Genomic DNA, 21521 nt, shown 5'->3' on the forward strand with positions numbered 1-21521 from the left:
ATTTCCTACGCGCACGAAGACCTATCATGGTGATGTCCATCTACGAGAGGGGATATTCGATCTACGTACCCTTGTAGACCATACAGCAGAAGCGTTAGTGAACGCGGTTGATGTAGTGGAACGTCCTCACGACCCTCGATCTGCCCCGCGAACAGTCCCGCGATCAGTCCCACAATCTAGTGCCGAACGGACGGCACCTCCACGCCCAGCACACGTATAGCTCGACGATGATCTCGGCCTTCTTGATCCAGCAAGAGATACGGAGAGGTAGAAGAGTTCTCCAGCAGCATGACGGTGCTCCGGAGGTTGGTGATGATCTTGTCTCGGCAGGGCTCCGCCCGAGCTCCGCAGAAACGCGACCTAGAGGTAAAACCGTGGAGATATGTGGTCGGGCTGCCGTGGCAAAGTTGTCTCAAATCAGCCCTAAAACCTCCGTATATATAGGGGGAGGAGGGGGAGCCTTGCCTTGGGGTCCAAGGACTCCCAAGGGGGTCGGCCGAGCCAAAGGGGGGAACCCTCCCCTTCCAAACCGAGTCCAACTAGGTTTGGATGGAGGAGTCCTTCCCCCTTTTCCCACCTCCTCTTTTTTTTCTCTTTGATTTTCTTCCTATGGAGCATAGGGCCTTCTTGGGCTGTCCCACCAGCCCACTAAGGGCTGGTGCGCCACCCCCAAGGCCTATGGGCTTCCCCGGGGTGGGTTGCCCCCCCCCCCCCCGGTGAACACCCGGAACCCATTCGTCATTCCCGGTACATTCCCGGTAACTCCGAAAACCTTCCGGTAATCAAATGAGGTCATCCTATATATCAATCTTCGTTTCCGGACCATTCCGGAAACCCTCGTGACGTCCGTGATCTCATCCAGGACTCCGAACAACATTCGGTAACCAACCATATAACTCAAATACGCATAAAACAACGTCGAACCTTAAGTGTGCAGACCCTGCGGGTTCGAGAACTATGTAGGCATGACCCGAGAGACTCCTCGGTCAATATCCAATAGCGGGACCTGGATGCCCATATTGGATCCTACATATTCTACGAAGATCTTATCGTTTGAACCTCAGTGTCAAGGATTCATATAATCCCGTATGTCATTCCCTTTGTCCTTCGGTATGTTACTTGCCCGAGATTCGATCGTCGGTATCCGCATACCTATTTCAATCTCGTTTACCGGCAAGTCTCTTTACTCGTTCCGTAATACAAGATCCTGCAACTTACACTAAGTCACATTGCTTGCAAGGCTTGTGTGTGATGTTGTATTACCGAGTGGGCCCCGAGATACCTCTCCGTCACACGGAGTGACAAATCCCAGTCTCGATCCATACTAACTCAACGAACACCTTCGGAGATACCTGTAGAGCATCTTTATAGTCACCCAGTTACGTTGTGACGTTTGATACACACAAAGTATTCCTCCGGTGTCAGTGAGTTATATGATCTCATGGTCATAGGAACAAATACTTGACACGCAGAAAACAGTAGCAACAAAATGACACGATCAACATGCTACGTCTATTAGTTTGGGTCTAGTCCATCACATGATTCTCCTAATGATGTGATCCCGTTATCAAGTAACAACACTTGCCTATGGCCAGGAAACCTTGGCCATCTTCGATCAACGAGCTAGTCAACTAGAGGCTTACTAGGGACAGTGTTTTGTCTATGTATCCACACAAGTATTGTGTTTCCAATCAATACAATTATAGCATGGATAATAAATGATTATCATGAACTAAGAAATATAATAATAACTAATTTATTATTGCCTCTAGGGCATATTTCCAATAGTCTCCCACTTGCACTAGAGTCAATAATCTAGTTCACATCACCATGTGATTTCAACGAATCCAACACCCATATAGTTCTGGGGTCTGGTCACGTCTTGCTCATGAGAAAGGTTTTAGTCAACAGTTCTGAAACTTTCAGATCCGTGCGTTCTTTACAAATCTTTATGTCATCTTATAGATGCTGCTACTACGTGCTATTCGGAAATGCTCCAAATATCTACTCTACTATACGAATCCATTTTACTAATCATAGTTATTTGGATTAGTGTCAAAGCTTGCATCGACGTAACCCTTTACGACGAACTCTTTAACCACCTCCATAATCGAGAAAAAAATCCTTAGTCTATTTAGTTACTAAGGATAACTTTGACCACTGATCAGTGATTCAATCCTCGATCACTCTGTGTACCTCTTAACAGACTTGCTGCAAGGCACACATCACGTGCGGTACTCAGCATGGCATACTCTAGAGTCTACGACTAAGGCATAGAAGGCGACCTTCGTCTATTCTCTTTATTCTGCTGTGGTCGGGTTTTGAGTCTTACTCAAATTCACACCTTACAACACTGTCAAGAACTCCTTCTTTGCTGATCTATTTCGAATTCCTTCAAAAACTTGTCAAGGCATGCATCTTGTTGAAACTTCTATTAAGCGTTTTGATCTATCTCCATAGATCTTGATGCTCAACGTTCAAGTAGCTCAATCCAGGTATTCCTTTGGAAAACTCCTTTCAAACAACCTTTTATGCTTCACAGAAATTCTACATTACTTCTCATCAACAATATGTCAACCACATATACTTATCAGAAATTCTATAGTGCTCCCACTCACTTCTTTGGAACAAGTTTCTCATAAACCTTGTACAAACCCAAAATCTTTGATCATCTCATCAAAGTGTATATTCCAACTCCGAGATGCTTGCACCAGTCCATTGAAGGATCGCTGGAGCTTGCATACTTGTTAGTATCTTTAGGATCTACAAAACCTTCTGGTTGTATCACATACAATGTTTGCTCAAGGAAACAGTCGAGGAAACAATGTTTTGACATCCTATGTGCAATATTTCATAAATAATGCAGCAACTACTAACATAATTCTAACAGACCTTTAGCATCGCTACGAGTGAGAAAGTCTCATCATAGTCAACTGTTTGATCTTGTCAGAAACAACTTTGCGACAAGTCGAGCCTTTCTTAATAGTGACTTATCACTATCATCGTCTGTCTTCCTTTTAAAGATCCATCTTTACTCAACAGTCCTATGACCATCAAGTAGTTCTTCCAAAGTCTACACTTTTTTTTCATACATGGATCCTCTCTCGGATTTCATGGCTTCCAGCCATTTGTCGGAATCTGGGCCCACCATTGCTTTCTCCATAACTCGTAGGTTCACTGTTGCTCAACAACATGACCTCCAAGACAGGGTTACCGTACCACTCTGTAGTAGTACGCGACATTGTCAACCTATGAGGCTTGTAGTAACTTGATCCGATGCTCGATGATCACCATCATCAGCTTTCACTTCAATCTGTGTAGGCGCCATAGGAACAACTTCCTGCGCCCTGCTACACACTGGTCGAAGTGATGGTTCAATAACATCATCAAGTTCTACCACCCTCCCACTCAATTCTTTCGAGAGAAACCTTTCCTCGAGAAAGGATCCGTTTCTAGAAACAAACACTTTGCTTTCAGATCTGAGATAGGAGATGTACCCAACTGTTTTGGATATCCTATGAAGATGCATTTATCCGCTTTGGGTTCGAGCTTATCAGACTGAAACTTTTTCACATAAGTGTCGAAGCCCCAAACTTTCAAGAAACGACAGTTTAGATTTATCTAAACCTCAGTCTATACTGTGTCATCTCAACGGAAATACGTGCTGCCCTATTTAAAGTGAATGCGGTTGTCTCTAATGCTTAACCCATAAACGATAGTGGTAATTCGATAAGAGACATCATAGCATGCACCATACCAAATAGTGTGTGGCTATGACGTTCAGACACATCATCACACTATGATGTTCTAGGTGGCATGAACTGCGAAACAATTTCCACATTGTCTTAACTGCGTACCAAAACTCGTAACTCAGATATTCATTTGTATGATCATATCGTAGACAGTTTATCCTCTTGTTACGACGAACTTCACTCCGAAACAGAATTGAACTTTTCAATATTTCAGACTTGTGATTCATTAAGTAAATACTCTAGTATCTACTCAAATCGTCATTGAAGTAAGAACATAATGATATCCACTGCGTGCCTGAGCACCCATTGGACTGCATACATCAAAATGTATCACTTCCAACAAGTTACTATCTTATTTCATCATAATGAAAACAAGGCCTTGCTCATGTGGTATGATTTGCATGTCACTAGTGATTCAAAATCAAGTGAGTATAAATATCCATCAGCATGGAGCCTCTTCATGCAATTTATACCAACATGACTCAAGCGGTAGTGCCACAAGTAAGTGGTACTATCATCGTTACCTCGTATCTTTTGGCACCAATATCATGAACATGTGTAACACTACGATCGAGATTCAATAAACCATTGAAGGTGATTATCCAAGCAAATAGAGTAACCATTATTCTCTTCAAATGAATAATCGTATTGCAATAAACACGATCCAATCATGTTCATGCTTAACGCAAGCACCAAATAATAATTATTTAGGTTTAACACCAATCCCGATGGTAGAGGGAGCGTGCGACGTTTTGATCATATCAATCTTGGAAACACTTCCAACACGTATCGTCACCTCGCCTTTAGCTAGTCTCCGTTTATGCCGTAGCTATCATTTCGTGTCACCAATCACTTAGCAACCGAACTGGTATCCAATACCCTCATGCTACTGGGAGTACTAGTAAAGTACACATCAACATCATGTATATCAAATATACTTCTTTCGACTTTTGCCAGCCTTCTTATCTACCAAGTATCTAGAGTTGCTCCCCTCAGTGACTGTCCCCCTTATTACAGAAGCACTTAGTCTCGGGTTTGGGTTTAATCTTGGGTCTCTTCATTAGTGCAGCAACTGTTTTGCCGTTTCACGAAGTATCCCTTCTAGCCCTTGCCTTTCTTGAAACTTAGTGGTTTTACTAACCATCAACTATTGATGCTCCTTCTTGATTTCTACTTTCGCAGTGTCAAACATCGCGAATCACTCAAGGATCATTGTATCTATCCTTGATAGTTCATCACGAAGCTCTCATAGCTTGGTGGCAATGACTTTGGAGAACCATCACTATCTCATCTGGAAGATTAACTCCCACTTGATTCAAGTGATTGTCGTACTCAGACAATCTGAGCACACGCTCAACGATTGAGCTTTTCTCCTTTACTTTGTGGACAAAGAATCTTGTTGGAGGTCTCGTACCTCTTAACAAGGGCACAAGCATGAAATCACAATTTCATCTCTTTAGAACATCACTTATGTTCCGTGACGTTTTAAAACGTTTTCGGCACCTTGCTTCTAAGCCATTAAGTACTTTGCACTGAACTATCGTGTAGTCATCAGAAACGTGTATGTCGGATGTTCACAGCATCCACAGACAATGCTCGAGGTGCAGCACACCGAGTGGTGCATTAAGGACATAAGCCTTCTGCGCAGCAACAAGGACAATCCTCGGTTTTACAGACTTAGTCTGCAAAGTTTGCTACTATCAACTTTCAACTAAATTTTCTCTAGGAACATATAAAAACAGTAGAGCTATAGCGCAAGCTACATCGTAATTCGCAAAGACCATTAGACTATGTTCATGAAAATTAGTTCAATTAATCATATTACTTAAGAACTCCCACTCAAAAAGTACATCTCTCTAGTCATTTGAGTGGTACATGATCCAAATCCACTATCTCAAGTCCGATCATCACGTGAGTCGAGAATAGTTTCAGTGGTAAGCATCTCTATGCTAATCATATCAACTATACGATTCATGCTCGACCTTTCAGTCTCATGTGTTCCGAGGCCATGTCTGCTAGGCTCGTCAAGCTTAACCCGAGTGTTCCGCGTGTGCAACTATTTTGCACCCGTTGTATGTGAACGTTGAGTCTATCACACCCGATCATCATGTGGTGTCTCAAAACGAAGAACTGTAGCAATGATGCACAGTCGGGGAGAACAGAATTTCGTCTTGAAATTTTAGTGAGAGATCACCCCATAATGCTACCGTCGTTCTAAGCAAAATAAGTTGCAAAAAGGATTAACATCACATGCAATTCATAAGTGACATGATATGGCCATCATCATGCGCTTCTTGATCTCCATCACCAAAGCACCGGCACGATCTTCTTGTCACCGGCGTCACACCATGATCTCCATCATCATGATCTCCATCAACGTGTCGCCATCGGGGTTTTCGTGCTACTCATGCTATTACTACTAAAGCTACATCCCAGCAAAATAGTAAACGCATCTGCAAGCACAAACGTTAGTATAAAGACAACCCTATGGCTCCTTCCGGTTGCCGTACCATCGACGTGCAAGTCAATATTATCTATTACAACATGATCATCTCATACATCCAATATATCACATCACATCGTTGGCCATATCACATCACAAGCATACCCTGCAAAAACAGTTTAGACGTCCTCTAATTTTGTTGTTGCATGTTTTACGTGGTGACCATGGGTATCTAGTAGGATCGCATCTTACTTACGCAAACACCACAACGGAGATATATGAGTTGCTATTTAACCTCATCCAAGGACCTTCTCGGTCAATTCCGATTCAACTAAAGTTGGAGAAACTGACACCCGCCAGTCATCTTTCAGCAACGGAGTTACTCGTAGCGATGAAACCAGTCTCTCGTAAGCGTACGAGTAATGTCGGTCCGAGCCGCTTCGATCCAACAATACCGCGGAATCAAGAAAAGACTAAGGCGGGCAGCAAAACGCACATCACCGCCCACAAAAACTTTTGTGTTCTACTAGAGAAGACATCTACGCATGAACCTAGCTCATGATGCCACAGTTGGGGAACGTCGCATGGGAAACAAAAAATTTCCTACGTGCACGAAGACCTATCATGGTGATGTCCATCTACGAGAGGGGATATTCGATCTACGTACCCTTGTAGACCATACAGCAGAAGCGTTAGTGAACGCGGTTGATGTAGTGGAACGTCCTCACGTCCCTCGATCCGCCCTGCGAACCGTCCCGCGATCAGTCCCACGATCTAGTGCCGAACGGACGGCACCTCCGCGTTCAGCACACGTACAGATCGACGATGATCTCGGCCTTCTTGATCCAGCAAGAGAGACGGAGAGGTAGAAGAGTTCTCCGGCAGCATGACGGCGCTCCGGAGGTTGGTGATGATCTTGTCTCGGCAGGGCTCCGCCCGAGCTCCGCAGAAACGTCATCTAGAGGTAAAACCATGGAGATATGTGGTCGGGCTGCCGTGGCAAAGTTGTCTCAAATCAGCCCTAAAACCTCCGTATATATAGGGGGAGGAGGGGGAGCCTTGCCTTGGGGTCCAAGGACTCCCAAGGGGGTCGGCCGAGCCAAAGGGGGGAACCCTCCCCTTCCAAACCGAGTCCAACTAGGTTTGGAAGGAGTCCTTCCCCCTTTTCCCACCTCCTCTTTTTTTTCTCTTTGATTTTCTTCCTATGGTGCATAGGGACTTCTCGGGCTGTCCCACCAGCCCACTAAGGGCTGGTGCGCCACCCCCAAGGCCTATGGGCTTCCCCGGGGTGGGTTGCCCCCCCCCCCCCCCCGGTGAACACCCGGAACCCATTCGTCATTCCCGGTACATTCCCGGTAACTCCGAAAACCTTCCGGTAATCAAATAAGCTCATCCTATATATCAATCTTCGTTTCCGGACCATTCCAGAAACCCTCTTGACGTCCGTGATCTCATCCGGGATTCCGAACAACATTCGGTAACCAACCATATAACTCAAATACGCATAAAACAACGTCGAACCTTAAGTGTGCAGACCCTGCAGGTTCGAGAAATATGTAGACATGACCCGAGAGACTCCTCGGTCAATATCCAATAGCGGGACCTGGATGCCCATATTGGATCCTACATATTCTACGAAGATCTTATCGTTTGAACCTCAGTGTCAAGGATTCATATAATCCCGCATATCATTCCCTTTGTCCTTCGGTATGTTACTTGCCCGAGATTCGATCATCGGTATCCGCATACCTATTTCAATCTCGTTTACCGGCAAGTCTCTTTACTCGTTCCGTAATACAAGATCCCGCAACTTACACTAAGTCACATTGCTTGCAAGGCTTGTGTGTGATGTTGTATTACCGAGTGGGCCCTGAGATACCTCTCCGTCACACGGAGTGACAAATCCCAGTCTCGATCCATACTAACTCAACGAACACCTTCGGAGATACCTGTAGAGCATCTTTATAGTCACCCAGTTACGTTGCGACGTTTGATACACACAAAGTATTCCTCCGGTGTCAGTGAGTTATATGATCTCATGGTCATAGGAACAAATACTTGACACGCAGAAAACAGTAGCAACAAAATGAAACGATCAACATGCTACGTCTATTAGTTTGGGTCTAGTCCATCACATGATTCTCCTAATGATGTGATCCCGTTATCAAGTAACAACACTTGCCTATGGCCAGGAAACCTTGGCCATCTTCGATCAACGAGCTAGTCAACTAGAGGCTTACTAGGGACAGTGTTTTGTCTATGTATCCACACAAGTATTGTGTTTCCAATCAATACAATTATAGCATGGATAATAAACGATTATCATGAACTAAGAAATATAATAATAACTAATTTATTATTGCCTCTAGGGCATATTTCCAACAAAAGGGTGGTATTGTTCTCAAGTGAGGCTGGATGACGGAGGAAGGCAGTCCAATGCCTCCTTTTATAGACTCAGATGACCAGAAAGATGGCGGGAAATATTGGCGGGAAAGGAGACGTGGAAAATTTGGCGGGAACGGAGGAGGGAATGGTGGCGGGAAAGAAGACGTGGAAATATTGGCGGGAACGGAGGAGGGAAAGGTGGCGGGAAAGGGTGTGCTCAAAATTTGGCGGGAACGGAGGAGGGAAAGGTGGCGGGAAAGGGTTTGCTCAAAGGGTTAATACACTGTGTGGAGGGAAAGGTGGCAGTAGGTTTTCACATGTGTGGCGCCTAAGCCTTGGGCGTTGCACATGTATGGCGCCTAAGCCTTGGACGCCACATATGTGAAAACCTACTGGAATCTGCATTTTGACAGCATTTTGACAGAAATTCACAACATATACTTTCACAGCATTTTGACAGCAATTGACAGCATATAAATCATCGTAAGCAAATGGTTCACAATTAATAGCATTAAACCCTCTTACAAGTGCAACACCCACAATTCATAGCATTTTTTAAGCAAATGGTTCACAACACCCACGGTAAGTAAATGGTTCACAACACAAGTGCAACACCAACAAGTGCAAATGCTTCACAACTCCAAATGGCTTCGGTTCACATCTTGGGGCCTCATCCCCTCTTAGAAGCTAGCTTCTTTCTTCTCACAACTAAAAATTGTTCCGGTTCATCCAACTCATCGTCATCGTTATCGTCATCCTCATCGTCCATGCTTCTCATCCTTGACAAACGAGAGCCCCCGGCGACCGGGTTCTTTCCTTTTGCATAATCATCTGGTGAGTACCGCCTAAATTCCTTCCTAGGCTTCAACAAGTAAGTGGAGCGTTGGAAAGCCTTCAACGTCATTTCGTCCGCAACCTATGATGGGAAAACGATATCGTCATACATATGAAGTTTGAAAGTGCACAATGTATGATGGCTATGTCATAACTCTAGAGTGTCAACATCATCCTCTAGAGTATTTCTTTCGGTATGAGCTGCCGAGGTAATGTCACCCATCGTCCATACGAGCTCCCGAAGAAGTTGAATCGTCTAGAGTATTTCTTTGGGATGAACCAGATCTCGAAGGTGAAACATATTCAGGGTCACGGCAACCTAAAATGTTGGATAGGCGCCGCAACTCCTTGCCCTGTTCCTGTTAGATTCAAATATAAATGACATATATAAGGTACCGTATGTTGTATTCGTCGGCAAAATATTAATAATGACACAACACCTTTATGAAAAGATGAAGTGCAGATTCTCCCTTTTTTCCTCCAGGTGTCTTGTCTAGAATAGCTTCGGACTCATCAGCTTGTTTCTTGACCTCTTTGCGCTATCATCACAAGACAATGACATGCAAGTGAATATGTGTACTAGCGTTCATACTTAACATAGGTGAGCACTGTAAGTGCATCTAGTGTCCCTTAGTGATTTTGGTGGTTTGAAGACTTATAGGTTAAGTATCTAATGTGTTTGTGAGTGTACACAGGATCTATAAGTCATTGAGGAGTTTGTGATATTTGAAGAATATCGACCCCTAAAAATATATGTCTTCAGTTGAAGAAATTGGTCTGAAGCTGAAGAAATGAATCACGAGGAATCTGCAATGAAATTGATATTCCTCATGAAGATACTGATATTGAGGAATCCGGTGTGTCCTGAAGAAAATCACTCTGAAGAATTTGAAGCATGAAGATTTACACCTTCTGTTTTATTTTCTTCGCATTTGAGTAATAGGAACACCGTACTGCTAAAGGGGGTCGAAGTTACACTTTGGAATGAATTTCCTCATGATGCTCAACCCAAGCCTAATCCTACCAAAAGCCTCAAGTGAGGAATACGAGTGACATGAGGACTCTCACAGTTGAGGGTTCCGACCGTTTCGATAGCCACGCCAAGTCATTGGTCTTATCCACTCCAAAGGTCATATTATTTAAGGGCATTAGTGTCAAATCATGTCGGGATGCTCCCAGGCTATAAATAGCCACCCCCACAACCATTAGCTGGTTGGCTGCTCCGTTAGAAACTGACACTTGTCATAAGAGCAACCCAATCCCTCAGAGTCTTCGAGAGTAATTCATCAATGAGGAAATAGACCATACACCGAAACCACAAACCAAACCTAGTGATTGAGCATCACTGAAGAAGTTGTTCCTGTGTGGGACTGAAGCCTTTTACCTTTGAGGACTATGCATCCTCCAAACGGTTAGGCGTCATGGTCTAGAGCTTTCCAGCAGTCAATTGTGGATCGCCGGGTGACCGAGTTTGTGAGGGTTTGGAAGTCTGCCCTGAAGACTTACCACGAGTGTTGGGTGAGGACTGTGTGTCCTTAGCTCAAGGAGAACACGGTAGGGACTGTGTGTCCCAGGACTGTGTGTTCTTTGGTTTCAATACCAAGCCGCTCCAAACCAGATGTACGACTGTCACAGCAGTTGGAACTGGGTCATCAACGACTGTCTTCACTGAGAAACAGGTTCTAATTCCTCAACTCCTTACTTTCCTCGTATTATGTGTTGATGACTTTCACTGCGACTGTTTGAAGAATTTGCTGAAGACATTCTCTGAATTTCCTCAACCCCAAATTCTTCACGTCAGTTAATCCTCATCTGTATTCTGCGTGCCTGCTCAGAGTGCAATCTGTTTTCACATTCTTCACTCTGAAAAACTCCTGTTGTGAAACTTTGCACTTCTGATCCTTTACTATTTCCGCTGTAAGTTAGTCATCAGTGAGGAATTTCCTCAAAAGGAATTTCCTCAGTGATGAAATTCTAAAAATCTCCTATTCACCCCCCCTCTAGTCGATATAACGCACTTTCAATTGGTATCAGAGCAAGGTACTCCCTTGTTCTGTGTGATTTTGGTTTAACCACCTGGAGTTTTAGTTATGTCGACTGCAGGCATGTTTAAGGTGACTGCAGCATGTCCTACCTACGAAGGAAAGAACTTTCCCTTCTGGAAGAACAAAATGCAAATGCATGTACAAGCTATTGATAATGATCTCTGGTATATTGTGGAACATGGCGTCCCCATCATCTCTGCCAGTGTCTCTGCTGCTGATGTGAAGAAATTTAAGCAACTCAATTCTCAAGCGAAGAACATCATGTGTGGCCATCTGAGCCCAGGCCAGTTTGGAAGAGTAAGTGCTTTGGGCTCTGCAACACTGATCTGGGAGAGATTGTGCAAGGTAAATGAAGGAGTATCAACCCAGTGTGACTCTCGTGTTGATGTTCTTCGCAATCTCTTCAATCGCTTCAAGAGACATGACAATGAAAGCTCCCAAGACACCTTTGATCACCTCACTCACATATCAAATGAACTGCAAGCACTGGGAGCTTGACACATCACTGATCACGAAGTTGTGAAGAAACTGCTGAGATCTTTGGATTCTTCTTTTGATACTTTAGTTCTGATGATTCAAGAAAGACCAGACTACAAGATGCTTGATCCAGCTGATATACTTGAAAGGCTAAATACTCATGAATTCCCGCTAGAAGAAAAGAGAGATCTATATGGACCAAGCTATTCCAGACCACGTGCACTGAAGGCTAGAGCAATTTCCTCATCTGAAGAAGAAGACACAGAAGACAACATTGGTGACCCTAAAGAATTTGGACAGGAGCTTGCAATGCTCGTGAGGAAATTCCAGAGATTTACACGACGTGGCCAGTTCGGTAAATCTTCAAGAAGAGACATGAAGAAATCGGAATTTTGATCTAAGGACTACAAGAAACGAACCTGCCACAAGTGCAAGAAATCAGGTCATTACATTGCTGATTGTCCCCATTGGGGAAAGGAATCAAAGAAGAAGAAATACAAGGATGACAGTTCTGATGACTCGAAGAAGAAGAAGAAATATTCAAAATCCTCATCTTCAAAGCCCTCATCGCACAAGAAGACTAGTTTCAGAAAGGCTCGGGCACTTATTGGCAAGGAAATGGACTCCGAGGCAGAATCAGAGGAATGTGATGAAGAAGAGGGTTCTGATGAAGACTCAGAATCTGGACAGGCTAGTCTTGCACTCGCAACCACTTTCGTCAGCAAGTCAATCTTCAATCTTGAAGAAAATGATTGCACCATCCATACTGATGACTATGCTGATGACTTCGCTCCAACCTATTGCTTCATGGCAAAAGGTTCAAAGGTACCAAATAATGCCTCCTCCTTTGATTCAAGTGACTGTGAACCTGATGATTATAAGAAACCCAGTTACAGTAAACTTGTTATCATTGCCACTAAACAACAAACTGCCCTGGAAAAGCTTCAGAAACTACTAGATAAAAGTGATGATCTGTTGAATGATGAAATGAACCTTACCCAAATCCTCACTGAAGATGTGAAAAGTCTTCAGTCTAGATTTGATAATCTTCAGGATCGTTATGATAGACTCCTCACTGATCATGAGAATCTTTCCTATGAATTTCTTCAAAGGAAGCTTGATCTTGAGAAGCTGAGGATGTATCATGATGATCTTCGTATGGAAAATGATTCATTACTAGCTCAACAGATCAGCGCTGGTCAAGTTGAATTCATTCCTCCATGTCTTAAATGCATTGAACGCAAAACTGCTAATTCCTCACCAGAATCATCAAATGCTACCATTGCTACAAATTCTTCAACTGCACCTGCTGTGTCTATTTCCTCACTTGAGGAAAACACAAATGTTACTGATGAAAATGCAGGGTTGAAGGAATTGTACGTGAAAGGCATATACAAAAGCCTCAAAGGACATCAAACCCTTTGTGATGTGCTCAAAAAGCAGATCTTGAACAGGAACCCGAGGAAAGAAGGAATTGCCTTTGAGAGGAAATTAAATGCTGATGGATCTTATTGGAAACCTGAGCAGTATCCCAAAACCTCATGGGTTGCTGCTACTGGGCCTCCTTTTGATCCATCTAATCTAACTGGCTTTTCATGTGAATTATCCTATTCTTCAGATGAGTCATTTGACTCCAACTATAAACTGTTCAAAAATCAATCTGGTGAAGTATTTGTTCGATATGTTGGAACTAACTGCAGGAATGGCCCTCCCTTGAGGAAAATCTGGGTTCCCAAAAGCTGTCTTGAAAATCTTCAGGTGAATGTCCTCATGACACCACCACTGAAGAATCTGAACCCCAGATCAAATTCCTCAGGAGGACCAAAGTCTTCAAGAGGATCAAAATCCTCAACTGGTCAAAACTATGCTCGTACCCGTGCTAATACATCTAACATGCAGGGAAACTACAAGGAATATGAATATGAGCGTTACTCCTCAAATCATTATGTTCATAAATCCTCAAACCAGTTCTCTGCATATTCATATGAGTACTTTAATCCCCCTACTGTTAAGAGAAGTGCATTGGCCTCAATGCCACCATTCTCATATGGTGCTCGCAGGATGATGAATGCTTTGCCACCCCTTCAGATGTGGGTGGTGAAGAAATCGAACTAATTACTTCTGCAGGTCAGGTCTCCAGATGAAAATCATCATCTGAAGAATTTGCTGGAGACCTGAGGAAATGCTTGATAGGACGCAAGCTAATGATTGATGAAATAGAAATATTTAACACGTCCTTATATTTCTGTTGTGATGAAATTCTTATCTGATAAAATTGATATCATATTCTTCAAATCTGAAGCATATGAGATGGTAAGCTGTACTAATTCATCTGCAGGATGACAAACCCAAGAATACTGAGTGGGTTCTTGATAGTGGATGCACACATCACATGACTGGTGATAAAAGCTTACTGATGAATATGCCACTAACTCCATCACCTCTGAAGCAAATCACATATGCTGACAAAGGTAAAAGCAAAGTATTGGGACTTGGCAAAGTGGTTATTTCCAAGGATAGGCATATGGACAAAGTGATGCTTGTTGAATCCCTTGGTTTTAACCTCATGTCAGCCTCGATGCTTTGTGATCTTGATATGATTGTCATCTTTGGTAGACATAGATGTGTAGTCATCATGGAATCTGACAGACCAAAGTCTTCGAAGGTGTAAGAAGAGGGGATTTGTACATTGTTGATTTCTCTACAGTTCCTCAACCAGCCACTTGCTTACTAGCAAAAACCTCAGAAGGATGGTTGTGGCACCGAAGACTAGGTCATGCAGGCATGAGGAATTTCCACACGCTCGCGAAGAAGAAGCATGTCATCGGCATCGAATCAGTCAAATTCCTCAAGAATCATCTTTGCGGTGCTTGTGAATCTGGGAAAATGACCAGATCCAAGCATCCCTCGAAGACTATCATGACCACTACACGTCCATTCGAATTGCTTCATATGGATTTATTTGGACCTACTCACTATGCCACACTAACCAATGCAGCATCTTTATATGGCTTCGTCATAGTTGATGATTATTCCAGATATACTTGGGTGCATATCATAGTGTATAAAACTGAAGTGCAGAAAATCTTCAAACGATTTTCTTCAAGGGCCTCGACGAACTTTGGCATCAAGATCAAACATATTAGGAGTGATAATGGAACCGAGTTCAAAAACACTGGTCTTGATGATTATCTTGATGAACTTGGTATTACTCACGAATTATCTGCTCCTTATACTCCTCAGCAGAATGGTGTCGTCGAAAGGAAGAACGGGACTCTGGTTGAAATGGCAAGAACTATGCTTGAAGAATATCAGACTCCTCGTCGCTTTTGGCCTGAAGCAATCAACATTGCATGACATATCATTAATAGGGTATATCTTCACAAATTCCTCAAGAAAACCTCATATGAACTCCTCACTGACAAGAAACCCAATGTAAGTTATTTCAAAGTCTTCGGTGCAAAATGCTGGATTAGAGATCCTCACCATAGCTCAAAATTTGCACCTAAGGCACATGAAGGTTTTATGCTCGGTTATGGAAAGGACTCGCACACTTACAGAGTCTTCAACAACTATCACAACAAAGTTATTGAGACTGTAGATGTGCGGTTCGATTAAACTAATGGCTCGCAAAGAGAGCAATTGCCTTCTGATCCAGATAAACTGTGTCCTGAGGAAGCAATAAAGCTCAAACCTACTGAAGACATTGTCCCCACTAAGGAAATTGGTGAAGAAACGATCCCCATCACTGATGAAAATCAAGAAGATGCTCCTGAGGAAATTGCACGAGAACCACTTCCTCAGCCTAGACGAAATCCTCAACCAGCTCATCCAAGGATTGCAAATGAAGTAGAACTTGACAAAATCCTCAACGACATCAACGCGCCAGGTCCTCTCACTCGCTCAAAAGCTTCACACTTAGTTAACTTTTGTGGGCATTTTTCCTTTGTATCCATCACAGAACCCTCAAAAGTTGTTGAGGCTTTTCTGGAACCGGAGTGGATCCAAGCTATGCAAGACGAACTTCTTCAATTCAAGTTGAATGACGTATGGGAGCTCGTCAAACGACCAGATCCTCGCAAGCACAACATCATCGGCACCAAGTGGATTTTCCGAAACAAGCAAGATGAGGACGGTCAAGTGGTGAGGAACAAGGCACGACTTGTAGCCCAAGGCTGCACCCAGGTTGAAGGAATAGATTTCGATGAAACTTTTGCACATGTTGCTAGACTTGAAGCTATTCGAATACTACTTGCTTATGCTAATCATCATAACATCATCTTATATCAAATGGATGTGAAAAGTGCATTCCTCAATGGTAAGCTTGAGGAAGAAGTATATGTTGCTCAGCACCCAGGTTTTGAGGATCCAAAGAATCCAGACAAAGTCTTCAGACTCAAAAAGGCTCTTTATGGTCTCAAGCAAGCCCCTCGGGCATGGTATGATACATTGAAGGAATTCGTCATGAAGAAAGGCTTCAAACCTGGTTCATTCGATCCAACTCTTTTCACTAAATCCTATGATAATGAGCTATTTGTGTGTCAAATATATGTCGATGATATCATATTTGGTTGTACTGACAAACAATACAGTGATGAATTTGCCTACATGATGAGTGAAGAATATCAGATGTCCATGATGGGGGGCCTGAAATTCTTCTTAGGTCTTCAAATTTGTCAACAAAGAAATGGAATCTTCATATCACAAGATAAATACCTCAAGGATGTTCTGAGGAAATTCGACATGCATGAATGCAAAGGTGCCAAGACTCCAATGCCTACCAACGGCCACCTCGGCACTGATGAAAATGGTAAAGATTTCGATCAGCAGGTATATCGTTCTATGATTGGCTCTTTATTGTATCTATGTGCATCTAGGCCACATATAATGCTTAGTGTTTGCATGTGTGCACGTTTTCAAGCAAAACCGAAGGAATCACACCATAAGGCTGTGAAGCATATTCTTCGGTACTTAGCTCACACACCAACACTAGGATTATGGTATCCCAAGGGCTCAAATCTTCATCCGGTAGGGTATTCTGATTCTGACTATGCTGGTGACCGTGTGGATCGCAAGTCAACTTCTGGCACATGCCATTTCCTCGGAAGATCACTAGTTTGCTGGTCCTCAAAGAAGCAGAACTGCGTATCACTCTCCACTGCCGAAGCTGAGTACATTGCTGCTGGTTCTTGCTGTGCTCAATTACTATGGATGAAGAAAACCCTCAAGGACTACGGCATCAACATGAAGAATGTGCCTCTCTATTGTGACAATGTGAGTGCTATCAAGATTGCATACAACCCAGTACAGCACTCGAAGACCAAGCACATCCAGATTCGTCATCATTTTCTTCGGGACCATGTCCTCCAGGGCAATATCCTCATCGACCATGTGAAGACTGATGATCAACTGGCAGATATCTTCACTAAGCCCTTGGATGAGAAAAGGTTTTGCAAGTTGCGGTGTGAGCTAAATATCTTAGAATCTTCAAATGTTTTGTAAAAACATGCACACATCCTAACACTTATCCAAAATTGATGACTTAGATGTGCAACACATGATGAATCGATTTTCTTCAACTGATGAAGAATGTCACTATGAATGTGAAGAAATCAATGAAGAAATTGATTCTCAGGGCCCTACGACAATTGTACGCGGCGTCTGTAATCAACATTCTTATATGGTGGGTCACGCCACCGCCCAATGTGAAATTCCTCAAGTTGTTTTTCTTCAAATGTTCTATTTCCTCAAAATGTGTTTTTCTTCAAAACAGTTGTTCTTCACTGTGATGATTTATCACAAAATCTTCAAAAACTTGATGACTTTCATTTGACTAGATAGACTGTGATTTCAAGTCCTCAACAGCATTCACTTATAGCTATTTCTTCAAGTTGATATTTCTGCTAAGTGAATGTGATCGGACCCTACTTTCCCTCTATGCTATACTCATCCAGTCTATTCAATTCTTCATATGCGTTCTACTTGAAACTTTGTTCAAAATCCTCACTGCGTCCTTGTCAGTTGATGATTTTGTAACGAAAATCCTCAAATCTTCAAAAATCGTTTCTTTAATGCACATTAACTGAACCCCACTTCCCACGATCGGATAACCACGATCTCCACTATCTCCACCGCCTCGTTCGGGAACTACACGTGTCCTGCGGAGACGTAGAGGCAGGGGCTGTTTGGTCTGAAATTTTCGCGCCAACAGTAACTGTGTGGCTATAAATATGTCCTTATCCCCCTCGGCAAACTCTTCTTCGCTCAGTCGCTCTCCTGCTACAGCAAACACCACCGAACCCTAGCGCCATCGTTGGTAGTCTCGTCGCCGGTGAGGAAGAGCTTCACTGTCTCGACTTCTCCGTCCCCGGAACCACGCCGGAGTCGGACCATCTTCGTCTGCCGCCGCTGTAGACGTCCTCTGTCGCCGGGTTAAGGTGCATTGGACACGCGACCGAAGAGCTTCTCTACACACCTTTCTGTGTTCTTCGTGCGCACCTTCCAGGGTAAATAAAATCCCATTTTTACCGCAAGTTAGATCTAAAATTTACATCTTCTATGTGAAATCTGTTTTTCCTCAAGAATCAATAAGCACTTGATTCCTCAAACACTGCCTATCACCACATCATTGATGAACTATGCTAAGCATCTAAGATTTTCACGAGATTCCTCAATTGTGCGAATTTTCGGATCTGTACAACTCTGGAACCCAAGAACAGTATGCTTAGGCAAATTCCTCAACCACTGGTTATATTCCTCAACTGTCAAACTTTTTCATTTTCTTCAAATCTGAGAACGCATATGACCTCTCCAAATTCCTCGCAACTATACTCTGTTCACAGGTACACACATGTCAGCTGATGAATCTCTCGGTTTTCATCACATTAACTCATTTGCAGCGTTTCTGGAAGAAAATCTTCAAGTCTCATCAGAATCCTCAAGAGTTCAATCTCATCAGCAAAATCCTCAGCTGAAGAAAATGGAGGATGACAGAAAACAGAAGGGAGGAAAGAAACTTGAGCAAAACACAGCTGCGGATATCCCTGAGGATATTTACTTGGACTATTGCACGCCTGATGAAAATGAGACAATGGCCAAGAGAAAGATACGGCTGCAGAAGATAGAACGCCGATGGGTGAAGGAATGGAAGGAATACAGGTTTGTGACTCCCAAGTATGCGAAGAAATTTGCTCTGAAGCCCCCTGGCAGACAGGCCCCACTTGAGGATCATCAAGTAGCACATTCCTCAAGCCTCAAGACCATTGATGACTATCCAGATGAGAAGGAAACGCATCTGGCTAAGCTCAAGAAGCAGCCAGAAACTGCAGTGAGGAAATTCAATGAATCCTCAGCTGCTGCTACTTCTTGTGCCGCTGAGACCTCTGGTTCAGAAATTCCTCAAATGCAGTCGGTGCCGTCAAAGCCAAGGGCTCCAAAGCCTCAAGAGAAGTTTGCTTAGGCATCAGTTACAAAACCCTCAGCACCAAAACCTTCAGCGCCAAAACCCTCAGTGCCAATCTCCTCAGCTCCAAAATCCTCAGCTCCACCTCCAAAGCCTCAAGAGAAACCAGTACAGAAGCAAGTCATGAAGCCTATGACTGCCAGCTCTAGCTCCTCACTCCCAGCTGCAAACAGCTCGGAGACAAAGTCTTCACCACCTCCTGCGAAGACTCAGGTGTCTGCTGAACGTGCAACTCTGCCAAGCCCCAGCAAAATCATCACCGTCCGATCTGCATCAGAGGGCAGTGATGAATATGATGATCAAACACTGCAAGCCATCATCAGGAACAAGCAGGAAAGAGTAGCTCAAGCATCGAGTAGTGCCATTCCTCTGGCAATGGACCCCAAAGTCCTCCTTGACTACATCAACATCTGGTATGAGGACCCAAACACTCCGCTTGATGATTTGAAACTTCCCCCTGGCATCAGCCACATGGTGGCCACTTTCATCAATGAAGCCAAGTGGAAAGAACAGCAGGCCAAGGAGGCCAAAGTTGCAAAGCTTAAAAAGGAGAAATTCCTCAAGCAGAATCTCCTCAACTTGACTCCTGATGCACTGGTATCAACACAGGCAGAGCTGAAGAAATTGACTGACAAATACTCCAAGCTATCAGATCGTAAGAGTCTCAAGAGCAATTTCATCAAGCTGGCCACTAAAGCTGTTGATGACTACAACAAGAAGGTTGCACCCCCAACACCAACTTCTCAGCCCTTGATTGAGGAGCCAGCAGACGAATCTCCTCAGGATGAGGAAACTCCTCAAGCTGAGGAAGTACACCAAGAAAGCCGTGCATATGCACCGGCTATTGAAGAGATGATCATGGAAGCTCCAGTTGATGAATTTGCTGCAGCTGATGAGACTGCCCCTGACCCAGCTGCTTCATCAAAGCAAGCTGATGACTCTGTTCCAGCTGGTTCCTCAATACCAGCTGAAGAATCTGTAGAGAGAACCCCTTCACCAAAAGCTTCAAAGGTGAAGAAGATGACTCCGTCTGCATCAGACGTGAAGAAAACCAGGGCTGCTGAGAAGGAAGCCAAAAAGAGAAAGGCCTCCTCAGCAGAAGAAGAAACAGAGGCCAAGCGCCTCAAAATACTTGAAGAAACTGTTCCTCTGGACCCTGTGCCCCTGAATGTCGCTCCTTCTTATGAAATGGTCATCATTGATGATCCAACGAAAAAGGCAGATGAGGAAATGAAGGATGCCGCCTCTGAGGAACACACTGACGAGGAAATTCATATAGACGACAGTCCTCAGCCTTTCATTCCTCACAAAGACACTGCTCAAGCATCAGCTGCACCAGCTGATGAAACTGCATCTGCCACCAAGCCTACTGAGGAAGAACAACATGAAAATCCTCATGTTGATGAAATTCAACGCTCTGAGAAAAATCCTCAAGATGAGGAACAGGCTGACCCAACTCCTCCAACTAAGCAAGAAGAAGCTATTCCTCAGCCTGACGCCCAGCCAGCACCATCTCCTCAGCATGAAGTACCAGCTGCTAAAATTCCTCACCCTGAGGAAAATGCTGAGGAGAATGCACCTGACCAAGACAATGCATTCGTTGTGCTCAACCCAGAGACTAACATTGTTGTCTCCCCTCCTGTTCCTCAGCAAAATATTCAGCCAGCTCAACGTCAGTCATTCTCCAAGCATCCTAAGTTTCAAAAGGAAAATTTCTTTGAAGAACGCATGTACTTCATTGGAGAGAACCCCTATGACAAGCTCAAATGAGGCATCTAAAGTTTTGGACTAGGACTCAGATGAATTACTATGCCTCTCTGCTATGTGGACGAAACAAGATATTCCAGCATAGGCATATTCCTCATGTTGAACTTGAAGCAATACCGTGCCTGGAGCCAGTCCTCAGTGTACTCCATGATGCTGGTTTACTACCTATGTGCTCCGACATCTCTGACTGGAACAGCGAGCTAATTCTTCAGTTCTATGCCACTCTTCACATATCCGGCAACCCTGGAGACATTAACGCTTGGGTGTTCGATTGGATGACACAAAACACTCACTACAAGGCTCCTGCTACTGAACTCCTCCGAGAACTGCCTGTACCAATTCCCTCAGATGAGGCT

The sequence above is a fragment of the Hordeum vulgare genome, chromosome 2H (genome assembly GCF_904849725.1).
Source record: "Hordeum vulgare subsp. vulgare chromosome 2H, MorexV3_pseudomolecules_assembly, whole genome shotgun sequence".
In the NCBI taxonomy this organism is placed as follows: Eukaryota; Viridiplantae; Streptophyta; class Magnoliopsida; order Poales; family Poaceae; genus Hordeum; species Hordeum vulgare.